Source organism: Dermochelys coriacea, chromosome 2 (genome assembly GCF_009764565.3).
Source record: "Dermochelys coriacea isolate rDerCor1 chromosome 2, rDerCor1.pri.v4, whole genome shotgun sequence".
In the NCBI taxonomy this organism is placed as follows: Eukaryota; Metazoa; Chordata; order Testudines; family Dermochelyidae; genus Dermochelys; species Dermochelys coriacea.
The window spans coordinates 235,547,899-235,575,750 of NC_050069.1; the positions used below are offsets into that span (position 1 = coordinate 235,547,899).

At 42.2% G+C, this 27,852-nt stretch overlaps 1 long non-coding RNA gene across 1 annotated transcript in view; it reads left to right on the forward strand.

The window, feature by feature from the left end:
- Window positions 1–18,322: 18,322 nt before the first annotated feature.
- Window positions 18,323–27,852, forward strand: part of LOC122459022 — a 67,490-nt gene continuing 57,960 nt past the window's right edge. Inside the window, exon 1 of the long non-coding RNA XR_006279436.1 lies at window positions 18,323–18,498. This is a non-coding gene — a long non-coding RNA (uncharacterized LOC122459022). The remainder of the gene's footprint in view (window positions 18,499–27,852) is intronic.

Genomic DNA, 27,852 nt, shown 5'->3' on the forward strand with positions numbered 1-27,852 from the left:
GGAGTTGCTGTCATCATCATGACTAAGTCAGAATATGAACAAGAGGCTGCTTAGGCAGCTCTCCAACACCACGTTCTACAAGCCATTATCCTCTGATCCCACTGAGGGTTACCAAAAGAAACTACACCATCTGCTCAAGAAACTCCCTGAAAAAGCACAAGAACAAATCTGCACAGACACACCCTTAGAACTCCAACCAGGGGTATTCTATCTGCTACCCAAGATCCATAAACCTGGAAATCCTGGATGCCCCATCATCTCAGGCATTGGCACCCTGACAGCAGGATTGTCTGGCTATGTAGACTCCATCCTCAGGCCCTATGCTACCAGCACTCCCAGCTATCTTCGAGACACCACTGACTTCCTAAGGAAACAGCAGTCCATCAGTGATCTTCCTGAAAACACCATCCAAGCCACTATGGATGTAGAAGCCCTCTACACCAACATTCCACACAAAGATGGACTACAAGCCATCTGGAACAGTATCCCCGATAATGTCATGGCTAACCTGGTGGCTGAACTTCGTGACTTTGTCCTCACCCATAACTATTTCACATTTGGGGACAATGTATACCTTCAAATCAGCGGCACTGCAATGGGTACCTGCATGGCCCCACAGTATGCCAACATTTTTATGGCTGACTTAGAACAACGCTTCCTCAGCTCTCGTCCCCTACTGCCCCTACTCTACTTGCGCTACATTGATGACATCTTCATCATCTGGACCCATGGAAAAGAAGCCCTTGAGGAATTCCACCAGGATTTCAACAATTTCCATCCCACCATCAACCTCAGCCTGGACCAGTCCACACAAGAGATTCACTTCCTCGACACTACGGTGCTAATAAGCGATGGTCACATAAACACCACCCTATATCGGAAACCTACTGACCGCTATTCCTACCTACATGCCTCTAGCTTTCATCCAGATCACACCACACGATCCGTTGTCTACAGCCAAGCTCTACGATATAACCACATTTGCTCCAACCCCTCAGACAGAGACAAACACCTACAAGATCTCTATCATGCATTCTTACAACTACAATACCCACCTACTGAAGTGAAGAAACAGATTGACAGAGCCAGAAGAGTACCCAGAAGTCACCTACTACAGGACAGGCCCAACAAAGAAAATAACAGAATGCGCACTAGCCATCACCTTCAGCCCCCAACTAAAACCTCTCCAACGCATCATCAAGGATCTACAACCTATCCTGAAGGATGACCCAACACTCTCACAGATCTTGGGAGACAGGCCAGTCCTTGCTTACAGACAGTCCCCCCAACCTGAAGCAGATACTCACCAGCAACCACACACCACACAACAGAACCACTAACCCAGAAACCTATCCTTGCAACAAAGCCCGTTGCCAACTCTGTCCACATATCTATTCAGGGGACACCATCATAGGGCCTAATCACATCAGCCACACTATCAGAGGCTCGTTCACCTGCTCATCTACGAATGTGATATATGCCATCATGTGCCAGCAATGCCCCTCTGCCATGTACATTGGTCAAACCGGACAGTCTCTACGTAAAAGAATAAATGGACACAAATCAGACGTCAAGAATTATAACATTCAAAAACCAGTCGGAGAACACTTCAATCTCTACGGTCACTCGATTACAGACCTGAAAGCGGCAATCCTTCAACAAAAAAACTTCAAAAACAGACTCCAGCGAGAGACTGCTGAATTGGAATTAATTTGCAAACTGGATACAATTAATTTAGGCTTGAATAAAGACTGGGAGTGGATGAGTCATTACACAAAATAAAACAATTTCCCCATGTTATTTCTCCCACCCTCCCCACCCCCCACTGTTCCTCAGACATTCTTGTTAATTGCTGGAAATGGCCCACCTTGCTTGTCACAATGAAAGGTTTTCCTCTTTCCCCCCCCTCCTGCTGGTGATGGCTCATCTTAAGTGATCACTCTCCTTACAGTGTGTATGATAAAACCCATTGTTTCAAGTTCTCTGTGTGTGTATATAAATCTCCCCACTGTATTTTCCACTGAATGCATCCGATGAAGTGAGCTGTAGCTCACGAAAGCTTATGCTCAAATAAATTTGTTAGTCTCTAAGGTGCCACAAGTACTCCTTTTCTATTTTCTAAACATTATGTCAACATTATGTTACCAAAAAATGAAAACAATGCATACATGCAAAAGGTGGAAGTGTAGTTGCTGAAGGAACCTTAACTTTGAGGTCCCTGACTTCAGTGGGTTTGACATCGCAGCATAACTGTATTTTCATTTTTTTGTATTAAGTAACTTTAGTCACAGTTCTCCATAAGGCATCAGCCCCTCTTTTCACAAGTGAGAATGTTACTGGCCATCTTAGTTTGAGTCAGTCCCCAAACAAGTTTTAGAAACTTTACCCATGTGAAAAGTTCTATTTCTGAGTTTTTAATGCATGTGCTTATTATTTTCAACTAAACAAAAATGATGCAAATCTAGCACCCAAATCGGACAATTCAAAGGTTAGTTTCTAATGCAGCATTAATTCAGCTGCATATAATTAATATACAGCCTCTGTATATTTTCCGGTAAACATTAACAGGAGTATTACAATTTATATTTAGCAAAGCAATCCTGAATGGAAAGTACTATGTGAGTACCTTGTAGACAAACCACTTTAACTTTTAAAAATGTCTTGATTCTTGCATACTTGATTTCATGTTTCCACATTTAATTAAACCATGAAAGAAAAAAACGTGCGTGTTGGGCCTCTGAAAGCAAGGGTTCACTGACAAAGTTTGCAGATCCTGTGGCTTCTGCACAAGAAGCCAGTTTCTTTCAAGGATGCTGAGTGAGCTCTCCCATCAGAGTCATTCTCTTGTTGGCCTTCCTGACTGCATTTGTACAGAACAGACTCTCACCCTAAGAGGTGCAGATGCAGAGCTGAAGTCAATGCATTAATTTCTACACCTATTTTTGAATGGTAAATCCACAGGATCTTGGAAGATCGGCATGTTGCAGATAGCAAATTGAATATTCCAAATCTTGTCCAACTGTACTCTTAGCCCAACAGAAGAATCTGTCCTATCTCGGGGCCTCTCCTTTTGCCCCTCCCCCACCCAACATGATACAGTTCTGTGGTGACCTAGAATCCTATTTTCAATGTCTCCGACTCAAGGAATATTTCCAACACACCTCTAACCAACGTATTAACCCACAGGGATCTTCCTACCAACACTACAAAAAGAAGGATTCTGGGTGGACTCGTCCTGAAGGTCGAAATTACAGACTGGACTTCTACATACAGTGCTTCCGCCAACGTGCACGGGCTGAAATTGTGGAAAAGCAGCATCACTTGCCCCATAACCTCAGCCGTGCAGAACACAATGCCACCCACAGCCTCAGAAACAACTCTGACATCATAATTAAAAAGGCTGACAAAGGAGTTGCTGTCATCATCATGACTAAGTCAGAATATGAACAAGAGGCTGCTTAGGCAGCTCTCCAACACCACGTTCTACAAGCCATTATCCTCTGATCCCACTGAGGGTTACCAAAAGAAACTACACCATCTGCTCAAGAAACTCCCTGAAAAAGCACAAGAACAAATCTGCACAGACACACCCTTAGAACTCCAACCAGGGGTATTCTATCTGCTACCCAAGATCCATAAACCTGGAAATCCTGGATGCCCCATCATCTCAGGCATTGGCACCCTGACAGCAGGATTGTCTGGCTATGTAGACTCCATCCTCAGGCCCTATGCTACCAGCACTCCCAGCTATCTTCGAGACACCACTGACTTCCTAAGGAAACAGCAGTCCATCAGTGATCTTCCTGAAAACACCATCCAAGCCACTATGGATGTAGAAGCCCTCTACACCAACATTCCACACAAAGATGGACTACAAGCCATCTGGAACAGTATCCCCGATAATGTCATGGCTAACCTGGTGGCTGAACTTCGTGACTTTGTCCTCACCCATAACTATTTCACATTTGGGGACAATGTATACCTTCAAATCAGCGGCACTGCAATGGGTACCTGCATGGCCCCACAGTATGCCAACATTTTTATGGCTGACTTAGAACAACGCTTCCTCAGCTCTCGTCCCCTACTGCCCCTACTCTACTTGCGCTACATTGATGACATCTTCATCATCTGGACCCATGGAAAAGAAGCCCTTGAGGAATTCCACCAGGATTTCAACAATTTCCATCCCACCATCAACCTCAGCCTGGACCAGTCCACACAAGAGATTCACTTCCTCGACACTACGGTGCTAATAAGCGATGGTCACATAAACACCACCCTATATCGGAAACCTACTGACCGCTATTCCTACCTACATGCCTCTAGCTTTCATCCAGATCACACCACACGATCCGTTGTCTACAGCCAAGCTCTACGATATAACCACATTTGCTCCAACCCCTCAGACAGAGACAAACACCTACAAGATCTCTATCATGCATTCTTACAACTACAATACCCACCTACTGAAGTGAAGAAACAGATTGACAGAGCCAGAAGAGTACCCAGAAGTCACCTACTACAGGACAGGCCCAACAAAGAAAATAACAGAATGCGCACTAGCCATCACCTTCAGCCCCCAACTAAAACCTCTCCAACGCATCATCAAGGATCTACAACCTATCCTGAAGGATGACCCATCACTCTCACAGATCTTGGGAGACAGGCCAGTCCTTGCTTACAGACAGTCCCCCCAACCTGAAGCAGATACTCACCAGCAACCACACACCACACAACAGAACCACTAACCCAGAAACCTATCCTTGCAACAAAGCCCGTTGCCAACTCTGTCCACATATCTATTCAGGGGACACCATCATAGGGCCTAATCACATCAGCCACACTATCAGAGGCTCGTTCACCTGCTCATCTACGAATGTGATATATGCCATCATGTGCCAGCAATGCCCCTCTGCCATGTACATTGGTCAAACCGGACAGTCTCTACGTAAAAGAATAAATGGACACAAATCAGACGTCAAGAATTATAACATTCAAAAACCAGTCGGAGAACACTTCAATCTCTACGGTCACTCGATTACAGACCTGAGAGTGGCTATCCTTCAACAAAAAAACTTCAAAAACAGACTCCAGCGAGAGACTGCTGAATTGGAATTAATTTGCAAACTGGATACAATTAACTTAGGCTTGAATAGAGACTGGGAGTGGATGATTCATTACACAAAATAAAACTATTTCCCGGTGTTATTTCTCCCACCCCCCACTGTTCCTCAGACGTTCTTGTTAATTGCTGGAAATGGCCCACCTTGCTTGTCACAATGAAAGGTTTTCCTCCTTCCCCCCCCTCCTGCTGGTGATGGCTCATCTTAAGTGATCACTCTCCTTACAGGGTGTATGATAAAACCCATTGTTTCAAGTTCTCTGTGTGTCTATATAAATCTCCCCACTGTATTTTCCACCGAATGAATCCGATGAAGTGAGCTGTAGCTCACGAAAGCTTATGCTCAAATAAATTTGTTAGTCTCTAAGGTGCCAGAAATACTCCTTTTCTTTTTTCCAAATCTTGTGATGCCCTGACCACGTGGAAAAGCTGTATGTGTCTACTTCTGCAGTATTTGGGGCTTTATGCCCACCTTTGCCCCCTTCAACCTTACCCATGAAAAGGGAGCCTTCTGATGAGCCTTCTGGGCCTTCTGATGAGGTAGGGAAATGACTCCAGTTTTTCTGGGTTGTTGTTTTTCTGGATTATTGGGGTTTTGTGATGGTGAAATAGAAATATTTTTAAATAAGGATTTTTTTTTTAGTTTTAGTTGTTTCTTTGTCTAAATCTTTAGCATAATCTGCAGTTGCAGATGTTCAGAAAACTAGTGGCCATGAGCATGAATCCTGCTGAACCAACTATTCCTTTAAAACAAACAACCACCCATACCTGTCTGCCAAGTTAACTCTCCTCTATTGTTAAGTGTTCTGTTCTTGTAAGGAGCTTACAAACCCACTACTAGGCTCTTCCTTCACTTTCTTGGCTATGCTGCATCAGTAAGAAAGAGGAAGAAGACTCTCTGTGGAAAGAAGCAACTAAGATCTCTAGCTGCAGTCTTCTGTGTGCAGGGTAGCACTGGTCTGCACACATAGGGCCCCATTGATTTTTGGGCTCTGTATGGACACAGGGATTCATCTGCACAGAACAACTTGCCAGATGGGAGCCTAACACATTACTATGGAACCAGCATTGCCCAATCCTTGCTGTCTTGGGCATATAGCTAAAAATCTAAGAATACTGAAATGTAGTAATTTTATTAACATGATGTATGACCTGGTCAGTTAGGTGAAGTTATTGTATATTGTGTTAAGACTTCCTGTATGAATGTATAGTTCTAGCTTCATAGGGACCTGTAGGAAGAGGAAACAGGAAAACAACACAATAAGTATAGATAAGCAACCTTTTAGCAAACATTTGGGGGACAATTGGGCAATGACATGTTTCCAGTGCCCCAGGCTGAAGTCACACAGCTCTGTATATATATGTTCTGCCACTGCTGGGAATTAACAGATCAAAGCACTTATAAACGGTTAAAAAGCCCTTCTCAGGAGGGAAGTGGGAAGTCAATGGCCAGGTGCTGGCCAGGGAGAGAGGTGTATATAATATCTTCATTCTCCTACAGTATGCTGATGATCTGGCCCTTTTGGCTGACATCAAAGAGGAATTTGTAAATATGGTATCAGAGTGTTTGAAGGTAAACACAAAGAAAACTGAAGTTACGCAAGTAGAGAAGGTGGAAGAAGAACTGTTTGAAATTTCAGGAGAGAATCTGAATCAGAAGAACAAATCTGTGTATTTGGGAATACACTTAGTGCTGCTGGAGAGAGAACTGAAAAGAAGAGCCCAGTTTGCATGTATGGCAGTGAACAAGATAGCAGAAGTACTGTGGGACTGGCAATTAAGACACAAATGGAAAGGAAAGATGTATGCTGTGACAAAGTCAGTCCTGACAGATATAAGAGAGTGTTGGAGGGCAGATATATCAGCCCAAGAATGGTGAAGGTCCTGTTCCCTATGAGCTGAACACCTCTCTATGAGGTGTAAACTGGAGACACCTGAGGCCAGGTAAGGGCTGCCAGTGACCTTTAAAAACCCTTCTTCTGTTGAGAGAGAGGGAGACAGGGAGAGAGGCTGTTGTAGGGGTAGTGACAGCAGGAAGGAATGGCTGCTATTGGGTGGAAGGCTCTCCCCTCCCCAAAGGGAAACAAACTAAGTTTCTGCTTGGGGAAGAACTGGCAATTAGGAGGCAGTGTAGTAAGGTAATGCCTTGGAGAGGGTGCAGGGAAAAGTGTTTCTGTTGTGAATTTGGGTTTTTGTTTTGTTTTGCTTAAGGGAATTTCTTGGGCTTACCCTGAGGCCCACCATTTAAATAGGAAAAAATTAAACAAGATTCAAGAGAAAATCCTCTGGAGTCAGTCTGATTTACTCCAGGCCCTTAGGGAGAAACACTGAGGCGAATGAGGCAAAGAAGGTACCCTGCCACAATGCTGAGTGTGTTTCTCCCTGCTTATACTATGGCTTAGAAATGGTAGGTCATACAGAGATGGAAGAAAAGAAAATACAGGATGTAGAAAATAATATACTAAACAGAATAGCTGGCAAGTGGAGGGTAGACAGAGTGTACATGGAAGAAATTAGAGGGAAGATAAACTTGGTAGTCTCAATGATAGTTAGTCAGCAGAGCATATGTTTGAAGTGGCCTAGATGTGATAAGAATGGGAGAACAACCACCAGCAAAGAAAGCATGGCAGGAAGAAGACAGCAAAAAAGGATGTGGAAGACAGAGGATTGATGGACCGACTCTGTCAAGAGAAGTTTGTAGAGAAAAGGACTACAACTCCAAGATCTATGAACCCATGCCGTGGACTAGAAGGAGTGGTAAAGAATTGTAGACGCCTCCAACCCCATGTAAATGGGAAAAGGAGTTGAGATGTGAAGTGATCTTTGTCTTCCTAAGCAATGTATAAATGAATGACTTTTAACAAAAATGTCTTTGGAAATGGAGAGGGGAAAGTGAATTACACTGAGTACCTCCTGATTTTCAGTTCTGTCATGCAAATACATACTTATGTATCTGTACTGAAATATTTCAGGCTGTATTGTTCTATTGATTTTTAACTGGAACACTCCACTAGGGATGGTCCCCTATTAATAGATGGCACAATATATTAATAAATTAATATATAAATGACTAAATATATTGCAACTTTCATGACTACTTATCCAATATTCAGCCCTCTTGATTTTCTTACAGTATTCAGTCTTTAAATAAATGTTAGAAATATACATACATTTATTGTGTTTTGTGAATGTGTTTGGTGTTTCATTACTCTTCTTGCCCTGCAGACTTAAGTCAGGCAGAAGTCTAGCTCAATTTTCAAAGCAGTGTGTGCAGAATGTACAACTGGTTATGTACCAAATTGCCCTTTCCTTTTCATTAACTATCTTTTGGTTAGGACAGTAGAGAAGCTCGTCGGTTTTAAGAAAGGATGGTTTCTGAAGTTAGTATCAATGCCACTGCTAACAGATGCTTATGATGAAAGAATTCAATAGCTTCTTAAGAGGATGAATAGGACTGTCTGTACATTTAATGTAAAGGGTTAGAAGCCTCTTTTAACCACTGAGATTTAAAGTGATAAAAATCCAGTGTATCTGTTCCACTACTCAGTTCCCTAAGATATATATTTGCGTGTGTGCTAACCTGTGTAAAAGACATTTTTTGTCACTCAGGAAGGCATGTTTGAAGTCAGAACTCTTCAACACATACCACACATGCTAATGATAGAGTGTGTGTGTGTGTGTGTGTGTTTTTCAGGTTAGCTTCAGAGCATATAAGCAAATGATGCTATCATAAAGCTATTTTAAATGTACAATGTTTATTCCAACAAAAGTTAAACTCTAAATGGGTTGCAGTAATACATATCTAAAAGCAATAAGCTCTATTACATATTTTTAAATTATGGGATGTAATAGTGTTTTAATTAACACAGATGTTCCTAATGCCATCATACGTCTGTCATATTTTTTTGTAATAGTCACATAACTGTTTAAGACCGTATAATAAAGGGATTTTCTGCAAGTAAAATGGATGGTTTTAGTCTTGTCATGTATTTAACTAGGGCTGTACAGATTGGGATCATCCCCAGAGTCAATGCACAAACACACATGAGTAATGTTGACTTCAGTGAGACAACAGAGGCAAGTAAAATACATGCATTTGCAGGATTCACCTCGTAGTAGTTATTGTGTTTTATATGTTTCAGTTTTAATTTGTATTTAGTGTCAGTAACAAAGATTTAAGTGATATTAAAGATGCATAGTTAAGTGTAGCAGAAGTCAGTGGCTACAAGGATAAGATAATTGGGTAAGTAGGCCAGTCAGTAATTATGCTCAGAAGGTTAGAATAATTGATAGCTGCAGTAAATGGCTGAAGTTAAAATAACTTTTGATTTCTTTGTTCTCCATTTTTGTTGTTGTTTTTAGTGGATTTTTTTTACATCTAGAATTAGTTATTGGTGGAAACAAAGACAATATTTGTTAATGCTGTTACACTCCTGGCAATTAGTGTTAAAGGACAATGAGAGAAAACACAACTATATTTTGTTGTTCACTGGTCAAAGTGGAGGAGGATTATATTACAAGTTTTAGGACAGTGGAAGATTTTAAATTAGGATACCTATTAAATAGACACAATTAAGTAGTTCAGGCTCAATTTAGGTTTATATAATTGGCTAAACAATGCAGAAGCAGCAATACATGTAAAATAAAAATGAAACTTGACTGCTGTGAGTCACTCAAATGGATTTCTGGCAAGTGAAGCTATGTTTTATTCTTCTTTAGAGCTGTGTGGTTGTTAGTAACTATCTAAATGATAGTAAAGAAATGCAAGTTGTTGCCTGATCTGTCCCTTATGTATTCATTCCTAGTTAGCATTCTGTAGTTTTGGCAGGGTTCTGCCTTGTGACCAGATCCAAAAATATTAATGTTATTATGAAGACCCTGGTGTGCACATAGGAGGTAATTACATTTAGGAAAGGCATTCTGCCCTTGTAATATTTTTATTAGCACCGTTAGCAAAATCACAGACACTCCAACCCAGCAAAGTAGACATATAATTTATAATGATCAAAACATCCCATGTCTAAGCATTCATATATTCTCACCCTCCTTTGCAGAATAACCTGAAGTGTTAGTTATCATCCTCACCATCATCATCATCATCATCACCACCACCAGTGGTCATCATCCTGGCATCTCCCAAGGCACATAGGCGGGATACAACTTTTATAATATGTTATGCTGACTCCCACTATGCCTAATGCATATTCAGGAGGGGGTTTCAGCCCCTTTTCCTTATCTCAATTTCCTCTCCCTAATAAGGTTGTGATGCCCTTCTCCTATAGGTTACTAGGCCTTTTACCTCAAGTTTATTCACATATACATCAATTAGTTACCCTGGTATACTTGTGATGGACATCTCCTGAAGTTCCTAACTTAACATATCTAAAGCTGATATCATCTGGTATCTTGTAGTTCAAGTGTCAGCATTTTAGTCGTGCTTGTTTATTACAGTATTCTATGTCATCTTTTTATATCTAGGGTTACTCCTAGTTAGCTGCTTATGCTAAGGCTTTTGGGGCCTTAGGCCTTGATTAGTTTTGCTAAGTTACTGTCTTACAGGCCTTGAGGCTTATAGGCTCATTGTGTTACTGCCTTAACTTATACCCATACCTTTGCCTAGCAAATACCTATACCTGTAGGCTACAATGTGATTATCAATTGGTTCAATATGCAGTTATTACTGTAACTCAGTGAGCTCAGCACAGCAGACGCAGAAGAAGGCATGGTCTGCAATGAAGGCTCTTACAACATACATTAGAAAAATAAAAAATATTTAGTGAAAAATTTTAATTTATTTTCACATCTGCCCCTTCTTACCCTCTGCCCCTTTAATCTTTATCTATTTATAAAATCCCAGTCAACTCTTAAGATATATTCTGCTCCTTGCTCTGCTTTCCTAGCCCTGGTCTACACTAGGAGTTGAGGTCAAATTTAGCAGTGTTAAATAGATTTAACCCTGCACCCGTCCACATGACGAAGCCCTTTTTTTTTGACTTAAAGGGCTCTTAAAATCGATTTCCTTACTCCACCCCCGACAAGGGGATTAGTGCTGAAATTGGCCTTGCTGGGTCGAATTTGGGGTACTGTGGACACAATTAGACGGTATTGGCCTCCGTGAGCTATGCCAGAGTGCTCCATTGTGACTGCTCTGGACTGCACTCTCAACTCAGATGCACTGGCCAGGTAGACAGGAAAAGGCCCGTGAACTTTTGAATTTCAGTTTCCTGTTTGGCCAGCATGGCAAGCTGCAGGTGACCATGCAGAGCTCGTCAGCAGAGGTGACCATGCAGAGCTCATCAGCAGAGGTGACCATGATGGAGTCCCAGAATCGCAAAAGAGCTCCAGAATGGACCGAATGGGAGGTACGGGATCTGATCACTATATGGGGAGAGGAATCCGTGCTATCAGAACTATGTTCCAGTTTTCGAAATGCCAAAACATTTGTCAAAATCTCCCAGGACATGAAGGACAGAGGCCATAACAGGGACCCGAAGCAGTGCCGCCTGAAACTTAAGGAGCTGAGGCAAGCCTACCAGAAAACAAGAGAGGCGAATGGCCACTCCGGGTCAGAGCCCAAAACCACTTCTATGATGAGCTGCATGCAATGCATCCGATGAAGTGAGCTGTAGCTCACGAAAGCTTATGCTCAGATAAATTTGTTAGTCTCTAAGGTGCCACAAGTACTCCTTTTCTTTATGCCAAGTTAGGGGGTTCAGTCACCACTACCCCAGCCGTGTTGTTTGACTCCTTCAGTGGAGATGGAGGCAACACGGAAGCAGGTTTTGGGGACGAGGAAAATGATAACTCACATCAAGCAAGCAGAGAAACCGGTTTTCCCGACAGCCAGGAACTGTTTCTCACCCTGGACCTGGATCCAGTACCCCCCGAACTCACCCAAGGCTGCCTCCCGGACCCGCGAGGCGGAGAAGGGACCTCTGGTGAGTGTACCTTTTAAAATACTATACATGGTTTAAAAGCAAGCATGTTTAATGATTAAACATTCACGGCTCTCCTGGATGTATTCCCAAAGCCTTTGCAAAAGGTTTCTGGGGAGGGCAGCCTTATTCCATCCATCATGGTAGGACACTTTACCACTCCAGGCCAGTGGCACATACTCGGAAATCATTGTAGAACAAAGCATTGCAGTGTATGTTTGCTGGCGTTCAAACAACATCCGTTCTTTATCTCTCTGTGTTATCCTCAGGAGAGTGATATCATTCATGATCACCTGATTGAAATAGGGTGCTTTACTTAAGGGGACATTCAGACATGCCCGTTCCTGCTGGGCTGTTTGCCTGTGGCTGAACAGAAATGTTCCCCGCTGTTAACTACGGGGAGGGGGAGGGGCTAGCCACACGCTGGGGGGAAGCAAAATACGACCATGGAACGAAAGCACATGTAATATTAACAGCAAGGTTTACCATGAAAGAGTGTACCCATTGTTCTATAAAATGTGTCTTTTTAAATACCACTGTCCCTTTTTTTTTTCTCCACCAGCTGCATGTGTTTCAAGGATCACCCGGGTCTTCTCCTTCCCAGAGGCTAGCGAAGATTAGAAGGCGAAAAAAACGCACTCGTGATGAAATGTTCTCGAGCTCATGCTGTCCTCCCACACTGACAGAGCACAGACGAATGAGTGGAGGCAGACAATGTCAGAGTGCAGGAAAGCACAAAATGACCAGGAGGAGAGGTGGTGGGCTGAAGAGAGGGCTGAAGCTGAAAGGTGGTGGCAGCGTGATGAGAGGAGGCAGGATTCAATGCTGAGGCTGCTGGAGGATCAAACTAATATGCTCCAGCATATGGTTGAGCTGCAGAAAAGGAAACAGGAGCACAGACCACCGCTACAGCCTCTGTGTAACCAACCACCCTCCTCCCCAAGTTCCATAGCCTCCTCACCCAGATGCCCAAGAATGTGGAGGGGGGGGCCTCCAGCCACTCCACCCCAGAGGATTGCCCAAGCGACAGAAGGCTGGCATTCAATAAGTTTTAAAGTTTAAACTTTTAAAGTGCTGTGTGGCCTTCTCCTTCCCTCCTCCACCACCCCTCCTGGTGTTTCTCTCCTCTACCATTCCTCCTGGGCTACCTTGGTAGTTAACCCCCTATTTGTGTGATTGAATTAATAAAGAATGCATGAATGTGAAGCAACAATGACTTTATTGCCTCTGAAAGCGGAGATCGAAGAGAGGAGGGGAGGGTGGTTAGCTTACAGGGAAGTAGAGTGAACCGAGGGGCGGGGGGTTTCATCAATGAGAAACAAACAGAACTTTCACACCGTAGCCTGGCCAGTCATGAAACTGGTTTTCAAAGCTTCTCTGATGCGCACCAGGCCCTCCTGTGCTCTTCTAACCGCCCTGGTGTCTGGCTGTGCGTAACCAGCAGCCAGGCGATTTGCCTCAACCTCCCACCCTGCCATAAACGTCTCCCCCCTTACTCTCACAGATATTTTGGAGCGCACAGCAGGCAATAATAACAGTGGGAATATTGGTTTCGCTGAGGTCTAACTGAGTCAGTAAACTGTGCCAGCGTACTTTTAAAGTCCAAATGCACATTCTACCACCATTCTGCACTTGCTCAGCCTGTAGTTGAACAACTCCTGACTACTGTCCAGGCTGCCTGTGCATGGCTTCATGAGCCATGGTATTAAGGGGTAGGCTGGGTCCCCAAGGATAATTATAGGCATTTCAACATCCCCAACGGTTATTTTCTGGTATGGGAATAAAGTCCCTTCCTGCAGCTTTTGAAACAGATCAGAGTTCCTGAAGATGCAAGCGTCATGTACCTTTCCCAGCCATCCCACGTTGATGTTGGTGAAACGTCCCTTGTGATCCACCAGTGCTTGCAGCACTATTGAAAAGTACCCCTTGCAGTTTCTGTACTCGCTAGCTTGGTGCTCCGGTGCCAAGATAGGGATATGGGTTCCGTCTATGGCCCCACCCCAGTTAGGAAATCCCATTGCAGCAAAGCCATCCACTATGACCTGCACATTTCCCAGGGTCACTACCCTTGATATCAGCAGATCTTTGATTGTGTTGGCTACTTGCATCACAGCAGCTCCCACAGTAGGTTTGCCCACTCCAAATTGATTCCCGACTGACCGGTAGCTGTCTGGCGTTGCAAACTTCCATAGGGCTATTGCCAGTCGCTTCTCAACTGTGAGGGCTGCTCTTATTTTGGTATTATTGTACCTCAGGGCAGGGGAAAGCAAGTCACAAAGTTCCATGAAAGTGCCCTTACGCATGTGAAAGTTTCGCAGCCACTGGGAATTGTCCCAGACCTGCAACGCTATGCGGTCCCACCAGTCTGTGCTTGTTTCCCGAGCCCAGAATCGGCATTCCACAGCATGAACCTGCCCCATTAGCACCATGATGCCCACATTGCCAGGGCCCGTGCTTTGAGAGAAGTCTGTGTTCATGTCCTCATCACTCTCGTCACCGCGCTGAAGTCGCCTACTCGCCCGGTTTCACTTTGCCAGATTCTGGTGCTGCATATACTGCTGGATAATGCGTGTGGTGTTTAATGTGCTCCTAATTGCCAAAGTGGTCCGAGTGGGCTCCATGCTTGCCGTGGTATGGCATCTGCACAGAAAAAAGGCACGGAACGATTGTCTGCCATTGCCCTGACGGAGGGAGGGGCGACTGACGACATGGCTTACAGGGTTGGCTTACAGGGAATTAAAATCAACAAAGGGGGTGGCTTTATGAGAAACTGAATGGCCCCCTCAAGGATAGAACTCAAAAGCTCAAGGATAGAACTCAAAACTGGGTTTAGCAGGCCGTTGATTTCACGGAGGGAGGGAGGAGAAAATGAATACAAAACAAATCTGGTTTATTTCTTGTTTTGAGCCACTTCATCTATCTTTATACATCTTGCTAGCAGCAGACTGTGCAGTACGACCGCTAGCTTATGTCATCTCCTGGGTGCTCGGCAGAAGATGGTGCAGTATGACTGCTGGCCATCACCTTCTGCTGGCTGCTGATTAAAAGACAGTGCACTGCCGGTAGGACTCAATCACCATGAGACGAAACTTAAAAAGGAAATGACCTGGCTGAGTCACTCCCATGTTTGCCCAAGCGCCCCTGACCTCATTGAGGTCAGTTAAAAGAGCACCCAGGACTATGTCGATGACGGCTACCAGTCATACTGCACTGTCTGCTGCCAAAAGGCAATAAACTGCTGCTGTGTAGCAGTGCAGTACCGTGTCTGCCAGCACCCAGGAGACATACGGTGATGGTTAGCTGAGCGGGCTCCATGCTTTCCATGGCATGGCATCTGCACAGGTAACTCAAGAAAAAAGGCGCAAAACGATTGTCTGCCCTTGCTTTCACGGAAGGAGGGAGGGAAGGGGGGCCTGACAATATGTACCCAGAACCACCAGCAACAATGTTTTAGCTCCATCAGGCACTGGGATTTGTACCCAGAATTCAAATGGGCAGCGGAGACTGCGGGAACTGTGGGATAGCTAACCACAGTGCAACGCTCCGGAAGTCTACGATTGCCTCGGTACTGTGGACACTCCACCGACTGCATGCACTTAGAGCATTTGTGTGGGGACACACACAATCAACTGTATAAAAACGCTTTCTACAAAACCAACTTCTATAAATTTGACCTAATTTTGTAGCGTAGACATACCCCATTGTTGTTTTTGTTTTCTATAGCATCAACAGTGTGCTAGACATTTCAGACATAAGGATTGCTCCAAGACCTTACTGTGTAAATAATCAGTGTCATAGTCTGATGAAAGTTTGTCAGTCTTTGCTTTCAGTTGTTCCAATAAAAGGTGTCACTCACACATTTCTGCTCTATTTTATCTTAAAAGATAAGGAATACACTGTTCAAAACCTATCCTCATTTTGTAACTATTTCCATGTTGCATTTCTCAGTAGCTCATTGTTGCTTATGCCCTAAAATTACACTCTGAATCACACCATGTGTGTACAGTATTTTTAAAATATGACCTAAAATGAAGTGTTGTGCAAGAGATTTCTTAAAATTGCTGAAGTGCACAACAATTTCCCTTTCTAAACAATCATCACTGTCAACTTTAGAGACATAGAAGCCAAAATGAGGCTCTGCAGCATTAAGCCCGGAAAGAGCTATTAAAACATCTAGTGACTATTTTACAGTTTATAGGGGGAAGTAAAAAAACTGAGAAATTCTGTGACCATAGAGCCCATCAGTGCCTACTGGCAAAGAGTTCAATGTAATGTAACAGCACTTCCTATCAAGCCTGACAAACTCACTGTACCTAACGCTTTGGTATGATGATATCTATCGATAAAGAATGTCATATAAGATATCAGATGAAAGCTGGTGACATACTGCTCATTAATGTCACTGTGAAATGTTTATATTAATACTATGTAAGGAATTACGGATACTTTATACTTTAAAGTCTGTAACCAAACAAAGGGAGAAACAGGTTTTCTTCCAGACAAGAGGGAGGATAGTTATCTCCCTATCTCTAATGTAAATTGAGCACGGTGATGCCAGATTTCAGAGTAGCAGCCGTGTTAGTCTGTATTCGCAAAAAGAAAAGGAGTACTTGTGGCACCTTAGAGACTAACAAATTTATTAGAGCATAAGCTTTCGTGAGCTACAGCTCACTTCATCGGATGCATTTGGTGGAAAAAAAAAAACAAACTTTTTTTTTCCACCAAATGCATCCGATGAAGTGAGCTGTAGCTCACGAAAGCTTATGCTCTAATAAATTTGTTAGTCTCTAAGGTGCCACAAGTACTCCTTTTCTTTTTGGTGATGCCAGAGATAGTGGACAGTTCATTTGCATAGGAGGTAAACATGAGGACCAAATGAACATGAGGATGTGAATCAGCATGGGAAGACGCTGGGGGCTGAACCTCAAGGGTTCATACTGATACTGGTGTCAAACACAATAAACTTTGGGGAATATAAGGAGAAGCCAAAAGACATTTTGGTTATCCATCACTGAGGGAACAAAGAATGCTCTTTGCATTTCATGAACCGTGAATCCCTAACAGTGTGAATTGGGTGACGCTAAAAGGTTGCTTTAGGTAATAAACTTATCTTAGTCAAGGATTGTGGCCTGTGGAGTTAAGTTTTAATCACTAGGAAGCATGATTATACTTTTGTTTTATTTGTAACCATTTTTTGTTTCCATTATCTCTGCTTAGTGTCACTTAAATCTCTGTTCTTTTTTAATACATTTGTTCTTGTTTTATTATAAATTAATCTCAGTAAGGTGTGCATCCCCAACTGAGCCACCAGACTGGGGTGTTTAGAGACAGTGTCTCTTCAGAGACACTGGTCTTGGTAATTTCTGTGAAAGTCCAGTGATGGGCTGGATGCTGCAGGGAGATGCTTCTGGAGAGTTAGGGAACTGAAGTATGCCAAGGGTTAACCTGCAAGGCAAATTTAGGACTGGCAGAATAGAGTTGTTTGGCTAGCTAACAGACAGGGGAGGCAGGGAGCTGCCACACAGTTTAGCACCAACAAATCCCTCTTTTGCTAAGGCTGAGGTGTAACTGTGTGACTTACAGTTCTGGATTCCCCAAGCCAGTATTGCATAGATGGAGGTAAAAAAAAGTATTGAGAAATTCCCCATGCTAAAGGGGAATGTAACCGTTTCACTGAGGAGATGTGAAATGGTCACACATAGCCTCAACCCAGCTCACACTCACCCCTGGGTTTGAGGATCCTCCACTCATGAATCTCAGCCCCCAGGCTTGAAAAAGTTCACTCTCTTCTTAGCTTCATTGAGGCCTAGACACTTTCCCACCTTCTGCTCTTTGCTGTATGGGGATAGATGGTCCCTTATTCACCTCTTGGGTATTCGAGGAGGCATTGTCTCACACCACAGAGGCTGTGAGGGTGGGAAGGCACCCTGTATCTGGTCCACTGTTCCCCCATCCCTCCAGTTCTTAATGGATCTTCTGGGGGAGGGGAAAAGTGCACTGTATCCCAGTAATGCAGGGGGAATGCTACCAACTGGCTTTGCTAACCTGAGCCTGAGGGAAACCCCCATAATCCTAGTGCAGGAGCTAGGTAATTATCTTGCAATCCCATGCTAGAGATTGAGGGATCTTGCCTAGCATGATCTTTGTAAGATACCTCTAGTGTTTCCGTAGCTACTGCACTAAGGCTAATGGTGCCATCTGTAAGTGATAGTTAGGAGAACCAGCAGTGGGAGCAGGAGCATGTTCCTATGCTCCTGACGCATTACTTTGTGTGAGGGGGAATATCTTTCTTCCCCCTCCCCTTTGATTTGGGAATGTAGCAACCCCATATCGAGTAATCCTCTGAAATCGGTGCTGGGAAGAGCAGTCCATGGGAGGGCCCAGAAGGAAGCCACAAGAAAGACAGGCCCCTTGCTTCCTTTTCCCTGGAAGACAACTAAGGTAAGAAGGGGATCCCAGAGCTTGCTGGGAGTTGGATGGGGTTGGCAGTGAGTGATTTCCCTTGAGAGACAGAGATTGTTGAACTTGAACCTCAAAGCTGAACCTGGATGGGTTGATTTGCTTCCATCCCAAGAACCCTCCAAAAACCAGCCTCTATAGCGTTCACACAAGTTCTCAAAGGAATAACATTTCTAATTGTAGAATTCTTTTAACCATTACTTTTAGCTGAATACCTTTTCGTCTACAAGTGAACCTTGTTCTCTCAGGGGGAACAAATGCAATATCAGCAGGTATACTACATCTACTAGAGGAGATTGATCCCCAAACAGTGTCTAAGAGCACACACTTTCACACTTCTGACTTAGTTACACAATCACCGGAGTGTACACCTTGAAATTGATTTTGCATATACACAACTTCAGATTACACAGACACATTTGTGTTTCTACATGTCTATGCTATTTACTAATTATTAGGGCTGTTAAGCGATTAAAAATTAATTGTGTGATTAATCACACTGATAAACAATAATAGAATATCATTTATTTAAATATTTTTGGATGTTTTCTACATTTTCAAATATATTCATTTCAATTACAACACAGAATACAAAGTGTACAGTGCTCACTTTATATTTATTTTTGATTACAGGTATTTGCAAATTGTTTTTCAATTCATCTAATACAAGTACTGTAGTATAATCTCTTTACAATGAAAGTTGAATTTACAAATGTAGATTTATGTACAAAAAAACTGCATTCAAAAATAAAACAATGTAAAATTTTAGAGCCTGAAAGTCTACTCAGTCCTACTTCTTGTTCAGCTACTCGCTTCTTGTTTACAATGTCACCTGAAAGTAAGAACAGACATTCTCATGGCACTGTTGTAGCCGGCATCGCAAGATATTCACGTGCCAGATGCGCAAAAGATTTATATATCCCTTCATGCTTCAACCACCATTCCAGGGGACATGCATTCATGCTGATGACAGGTTCTGCTCGATAACAATCCAAAGCAGTACAGACCGACACATGTTCATTTTCATTATCTGAGTCAGATGTCACCAGCAGAAGGTTGATTTTCTTTTTTGGTAGTTCATGTTCTGTAGTTTCCACATCAGAGTGTTGGTCTTTTAGGACATCTGAAAGCATGCTCCACATCTCGTCCCTCTCAGATTTTGAAAGGCACTTCAGATTGTTAAACTTTGGGCCGAGTGCTATAGCTATCTTTAGAAATCTCACATTGGTACATTTTTTGCATTTTGTCAAATCTGTCAAACCCCCGGTTGAGAACCACATCGCTGCTACCATTTGGAATTACAAACTGTGACTCACATATATTTTACCTGCTTTAACACCTCAGTAATGCTCATTTCCTTTTCTTAGCTAATAAACCTTTACTTAGTTTACTATAGAATGGGCTACCAGCATTGTCTTTGGTGTTAGATCTAGAATACTAGTTGATCTGGGGTAAGTCACTGGTCTCTTAGGACTGGGAGCAACTTCCTGTGGTGTGATTTTTGGTTTAAGTAAACTTTTATCACAAAGTTCTGTTTGTCTGGGTTGCAAGATTGACAGGAGAGTCTAAGGGGACTGTATGTAGCAAGACCTGGTATAGTGATCCGGGAGTTCACCTTTTTTTACTGACTTGGTAAAATCTAATTATAGAACATACCATCAGCATGGGATGTCTGCCCTATTTGGGACAGTCTGCCCTAAGGTAGGCACTCACAATTGTGAGCCATGCCAGATAGCATGAGAAGTGCCTAGAAGCCCCAGTCAATGATTGTGCTAGGCACTGTACAGACAAGTAATAAAGAAGTCAGAGAGAGGTCTGTCTCAGAGAGATTACATAGATGCCAGATAAGTGGTAACAGAGGAACAAAACAGACAAATGGTGCTTGGGTGGATTTAGAGGATGTTCTAACAATAAAATTAATAGCTATCTCAGCTTGTGCTGGGGTATGTTGGGTACACACTTAGACATCCCCCCCTTTCAAAATTGGATCCTTTACAGACATCAGATCAGCTTGGACCAACATGTCACCGTAGGTCAATATACCTTTGAGAAGATGATTACATGTTCCAAAATCAAAATTCAGTGATTTTTATCTTAATAGATCCACAAATATCCTGAAATAAAAACTTCAAATGAGCTCTCCTCTGAACCAGGTTGGACAGTCTTCTACAGTCTACTATTAGAAATCCGTCAGTGCCTGCTGCCTTCTACATCCCACACAATTACTAAATAATGATCCCCCCCCCCCGGAAGACAAAAAATTGAATAGTACAGCATATTTGTACTCAGTTTATTATTTTTGGAAGAGCTCACACAGGGACTGATGGCAGCACACAAGCATGCGTTTTAACAAGGATTGCAAACTGGTAACCGCCTCTGTGGTTGGGGCAGCCCACAAAGGTTCTTGTGGTATCAACTGCCAGTGCCCTAGTCAAAACTGGATCCCTGCTACTTCTGTAATGGTCCCCTGTGTGGTGCTTCCCTTTTAAACTGTGGCATAGACAAATAATCTTTTACAAGAAAAAGTTAGGGAATTATCTGCTGAGATTGTATATATAGATTGCTGCCAGTCATCTGAGTTGAAAAGGCAAAATTAAAGGTTGCTTCTTTGCAATATTAAACAGCTTAGAAGGAGAATCCCAAATGGTACCAGAACACTGATGAGGTACGGTAACTCATCAGCATGAGCATTGCCACTTTTTCTTGTCTGGAATCTCCTTCAAGATCCTACTTGTTGGATGGTGCATGTATCACTAAGCAAACAAAAACATCATAGTAGGAATTCTGTTTATCATGTGATGATTTTTTCCTTTGCAAAAAAATCTCTAAGCAATGTCTAAGTAATAGTATACTTGCATTTAAAATGCTACTAGAAGGGCAAAACTAGCCTACAAATGAGAAGATTACGTGAAATCGGAGCTTATTGATGTATTACGTTGTTTAAAAGGCATTTTTAAAGCTTTAGTGGTTTAATATCTTCAGTGAAGACAGAGAAACATAACTTAAGATTTCATAATATCCTGAACGATGGCAAAAACTGACAGGATTTTGATTATAAGAGTACTGTAGAGGAAAACTGAATTTGATAGCTTGTTGAATTTTAAAAACTTTTAAAAGTGGATTTTTAGTGCAAATAAAATCAGAAAAAAGAATCAGGGGAAACATGATAACTAAAGGTTAGATGACAAAACTATAAATTACAATCCGTGTTGCTTGCTATGCAATCTTGTGTTGACCTGGGACAGCCAAATGGCATCAAAAGGCACCCAAACAACCATATCTCTGCTCTGACTCAAGCCTCCCTTGCTTTCTTCTTTTCTTACTTGAGGTTCAATCCTGAAAACTCTTACTCATTTTGTTAAGGCTTTAAGAAGTTCAGACAATGCTTGTGTGTTTTAAGTAGATCCTACTTGGCTGCTTCTTCCCACACATGTAGATGAGATGGTCTGTGTTTAGCTCTGAAGAAGTGAAAAGAAAAGGTATGTAAGTGTTAGATGGGTACATAGAGGGGTGCTGGAACAATTTGTATAGTGGGGTGCTGAGAGCTGTTGAACCAAACTGTAAACCCTGTATATGATGGAAACCACTTCAAGTCAGGGGTACGACAGCATCCCCAGCACCCCTAGTTCCAGCACCTATGAATAAATGTTAGAAAATAAGCTAGCAGAAAGCAAGTACTAATTAAAAGATCCAAGAGGGAAGAGAATACCATGGACTGTTGTTGGAGAATATGTCATATGCCACTGAAAGGAATCAAGACCAAGGGATAGACAGGGGTTAAATGGTGACAGGGAGAATGATGTGTGTTGTGAGGTGGTGATGTCAGTGATGACAAGAAAAAGAATTGAAACCAACAGCATATAGGTAGCAGAGTGCATGTGAGAACTTACTGAATGGAAGAGAAATTGGCAGAAAGGAAATGGTGGAATCCAAATGGATAAAATAAGTTTAGTTTCAAGTATTTTTCTTTTTACTTTGCATTTTGGAAACCCTACTTCAGGACCTAGACCATGGAAATCCATGCTCAATGGAAGTGAAATTGAGCACTATATTTATATTACAAATTTTAATCAAGTTTGTAAGCAGTTTGTAACATGGTTTGCTTTAAAAATGTGTCTACACCCAACATGGTGTGCCTCAATAATAGTGGTAGCCCACGGGGTATTGCCCTGGACATCAGCCTAGGCTGGCACATTGTTGTCTTCTGATAACCTGCTCACAGAACTGCTTTTTATTTATTTATTTGTTTGTTTGTTTCTTTTTGCTTTGCAGACAGAACCCCCCTGCTGTACCTGTGCAATCAGTTTGACTGATTTGGCTTCCTCACTCTGTGCATGTCCTCCTCCTTGCCCTCTATATCCCTTAAGAGGCAGGATGAAAAATCTGTCCAGAAGGCACCAGTACAAACAATTATGCAGTGTGCTAGGTGTGGATCCACAAATTTTGCTGACATATGGTTGTATTTTGAAGAAGCTGCTATAGGGGCACAACTGAAACACAATTGTTGTAACTGGATCAGATGCGTGACACAGACTGGTTACACAAACATGGCTGCATGTGTAGTGTGGGTAAACCCTGTTGACCTATAAAGGTCTCCCCTTGTTTTCTGAAGAAGCTGGCCAGCTGTCTCCCCATCACACCTAAATGAATGGCTGGGTATTGTCTGCATTGACTACGACAGTGGTTGCCAACCAGAGGGATGAGACTTGTGTCTTTGTGGAGAGTAGGCTGGGCATGTTTCCCATTTTGTAATACAAAATAAGCTGTGTAAGGAGAAAAATAAATGTAATGTGGTTTTAACTTTGAGCTGCATGAACAGATAATAATGAACAAAATCTTCAGAGTGAGGGAGATCTTATATGGGAGTCTGCAGAGGAGAGCAATAAATAACAGAAAACAAAATACACTCCTAGAGAGATTCAAGCACTGCCATGGTTAAAGTAGATTGAAACAGGAGAGGGAGCTCTTGCTTCACCAGCCAAAAGCTTAAGAGGAAGAAAAGCTGTGGGCCTGAGCTACAGAGAAGCAGGGAAACTGCAATCCCTCTGCCCCCATCTTATTTAGCCCCCTGAGCACAACTTAAATAAAATGTTTTTGTAAGCAGTGCTTGTTTTCTTTCAAGGCTGGTTCTCCTCCTCTTACTTTTTTGTTCCCTTTCTTTCCCTCTCCCTCCACTCATCCATCACTATGTGAACTCTCCCTGCTTTCTCCTGTTGTCCAAGAGAACACATGCTTGAGTAGGAAACTCCATGTCTAGGGGGTGCTTTTCAAGTTCCACTGGCTTGAAAGATTCTACTGATTATGATGGAATACCCCATTATGATGATATACCCTATCACAGTAAAAAGAAAAGGAGTACTTGTGGCACCTTAGACACTAACAAATTTATTTGAGCAAAAGCTTTTGTGAGCTGTAGCTATAGTCTCTAAGGTGCCACAAGTACTCCTTTTCTTTTTGCTGATACAGACTAACACGGCTGCTACTCTGAAACCTATCACAGTAAGTGCACCTTTAAGTGCATGCCCTGTAATACAGGCAAGAAAGGGAGAACAGAGAAGAGAAAAAGGAAAGTAAGAAGTACAAACGAAAGACCTAGCAATTTAGTCCAGAGAAAACATCCTACTTAAAATTATATTACTTCTCTTTCTCCTCTGTGCCACTCTTTCTGCATAAAAAAGAAAAGGAGTACTTGTGGCACCTTAGAGACTAACAAATTTATTTGAGCATAAGCTTTCGTGAGCTACAGCTCACTTCATCGGATGCATTCCACGAAAGCTTATGCTCAAATAAATTTGTTAGTCTCTAAGGTGCCACGAGTACTCCTTTTCTTTTTTGCAAATACAGACTAACACGGCTGCTACTCTGAAAACTCTTTCTCCATGATTCAAGTGGGCATTGAGGAACCAGTTACAAAGAGCATGATTCAGTAAATAAACAAAACCTTGTATCAAGATTGAAAAGATCAACAGATTCCAAAAGTAGGGCATGTGGGGTAAAGGTATAATAATGTAGATGTATTTGTAAATGAATTTTGCTTTTCTCACCAGTTTAGGGAAAGGCTTATCACAGCAGACCAGTGGATTAGGATTTCTTTCATTATCACATAGAATTAGCTTACAGTCAAAGCAGAATAATGGCCATTTTTTTATTTTCTTACTCTGAGTGATGAAGCGGAGACTAACTCTGAGGGGATAAATAAGTCCTCAGAATGTACATTTAATTTAGTGGAATGGTACGTTAATGTCAAGAACACAAAACCTGAACATATTTAACTTCTACAGGTTGAGAATGCATCTGCTCAAAAGGTTATTTAACTCATTATCATCACCATATTTTGAGTAATAACAACAGTACATTTGTCTTGCATATATAAAGTGCTAGCTGGAAACTGCTGTTGCTATGAGTAAATGTGGAAATGAAGCAGGTTTGTTTTTATGTGGTTACATGTTCATATAAACAAAAATGTAGAACCATAAATGCCAGAATTAACCTTTGACTTAAAGGTCTCTAGTGGCCCAGAGGGAATGCCAGATAACACAGAAGTTTAACTGAAGCAGAATTGCAATTCTTCATAAAATGGCTTTTATGTTTGGTTGAGGTAAAAGTCCTATAGTTTAAGTCCATTCCTGCATGCTATGGATAAATCCATATTATCATTAAAGGTCTTCCTATTTGTGTTGTTTAAACAAAAGGCCACATGTAGACAAAGTGTTGCATAATGAATTAGCATTAGAAAATCGTTGTCTGTCTTGAGGAGTCCATTAATTGCTACCCCTTTAAAACAAAAACATTCAACAACAGAAATAAATCAGAAAATCAGGGCTCAAATTTAGGAGGATATGGGAAGAAACACAATTTCTCTTGTTAAAATAAGCAGTTCAGTATAGCAGAGGGTAAGAGAGAAGGAAAGTTATTGTATTTTTGTTAGTTTTGTAAGCATTCAAATTATGTGTGGGTTTTAGTCTTAGAAATTTTCACTGCGGTACATCCTTAGTTGCTTAGCGTAAAAATTCATAGAATCACAAAGCTGTTATTTGACTGCATTTCTTTAATGGAAATCAGAAGGCCTTCTAAAGTTATGGCCTCTTAAGGCAACCTGAAGTTTTCTTTAACAGGGTATCACACTGTGTGACTGTCTATTGTGGCTAATAAATGTATTTCTTCAGGGGTTTGGATAGTGTAATTGGAAACTTGTTTTGTTAATCGGGAGACGGGGAAATGTCAATCATAGTAAGTAATACTTTCAGTTTTCATATGTCACTTTACAAAATAACTTATAGGGATATGCTGGGCACTATCTAATATCTTAATTGGAACTGACAGGAAAAGCCATAGCATTATTAAACATTCTGAATGTTTAGATTGAGAGAAAGGCATTTGTCTTGAATCTTCACAAACATGCATAACACGAGAGCATTAGAACAATATTTGTTCATAAAGCCATTTTAAAATTAACATTCTTAATGTCTGCAGTTGGCTAGGTGTATGTGTTTCATGCCTGCTTGTAACAAACAAATTACATTCAAATTTCAAAAATTCAGGAATCCTTATTAAACTGTAGAAGTTGCCCTCTTTGGAGAATAAAAAAATTCCTTATTTTTCCTTCAGCTTTAAATTGTTCAGATTGGCAGTACTGAGACTGAGATGCGGAAATATAGATGATCACCTATTACCCTCACTTCCCATGGGCTGCGCCTATGCTAGCAAATGTAATATTTGTAGTTCATCATTGGTGGTAGAAATAGTGGAGGCAATAGTTTAGACAAGGCTCAGATGTTTAAGATTTTAGGGGACCTAGGCCCTGATCCTGCAAATACTCACATGTGAAGTTACTCATGTGCATAAATATTAGCAGGATTGAGGCCATGCTGGTAAAATGCCTGAGCACTATCCACACTACAGCTTCTGCTGTTGCTGCCACCAGTTGTCTTGCACTGATGGTGAATTACAGCTATAGGGATGGCTAGTGTAGAAAACAATTATATGTTCAGTGGGAAAAAAAGATGAAAGAATAAAATGCTTTTTGGTTTACTTGTTTAAAGTAAGATAAGTGAGCAAGAAGTAAAGTAGCTTATTTTTCTAGACTGTGACAGGGTTGGGCCAGATGGCTATAGGAGAGTAATAGAATGCAGATATATTAGCCCCAGGCTAAGTAGGTTCCTTTTCCCTGGGTAAGGTAACAGGGAAGGTTCCAGAACAATCAGGAACCTTCTAGAGACAATTAAGAAAGGCTGATTAGAACACCTGCAGCTAATCAAGAAGCTACTAGAATCAATTAAGGCAGGCTAATCAGGGCACCTGGGTTTTAAAAAGGAGCTCACTTCAGTTTGTGGTGTGTGTGCGTGCGTGCGTGCGAGCAAGAGGAGCTGGGAGCAAGAGACACTAGGAGCTGAGAGTGAGAATGTGGACTGTTGGAGGACTGAGGTATACAAGCATTATCAGACACCAGGAGGAAGGTCCTATGGTGAGGATAAAGAAGGTGTTGGGAGGAGGCCATAGGGAAGTAGCTCAGGGAGTTGTAGCTGTCACACAGCTGTTCCAGGAGGCACTCTAGACAGCTGCATTCCACAGGGCCCTGGGCTGGAACCCAGAGTAGAGGGCGGGCCCAGATTCCCCCCAAATCCTCTCAACTCCTGGTCAGACACAGGAAGAGTCAGCCTGGACTGTGAATTCAGAAAAACGGCCAAGCTGAGGGCTGCCAGGAAGCTCCAAGGTTAGCAAATCCTCCAATAAGCGCAAGACCCACCAAGGTAGCGCAGGAACTTTGTCACAAGATTTAATAGAAAAAGTAGTGATTACTAGGGTCTGTCCATGTGGATCCCACTCTTAGTGTGCATGCATCCATCCCATGTGCATGAGATCAAAATCTTAACCAGCAGTGTTTGTTAGGGCTATTGCGTGCCCTTGTGCTTCCCCTTCCTTGCCTCCCCCCAGAGGGCATAATGGTTAGACGGACCCCAGCCACCACTCATTTCCTTCTTACTGCCTGTGGCACGAGACAGTACCTCAGTATCCATCAACTTTCTCTGTAGCAGATTGTTGCATAGTTTAGCATAATTAGTTGTAGTTGGTTGTTATCTTATTCTCTGATTAAATCTCATTCCACTAGAGCTCAAGCAAGTTCCAGAGCATCCATCAATAGGGTTACTGTAGATGAAATTTGTAGGACAGTTATTTGGAGCTCAGTTCATACTTGTACTAATCAGTAGTCTCTAGTATCAGCCTCTACATTTGATGCCCATTTTGACTGAGCTGTCCTATACTTATTTTGGTTAGATTCCTAGCTCCCCACTTCTTTAGGAGGTTAACTGCTAGCCAGTCACCAAGAATGGGATC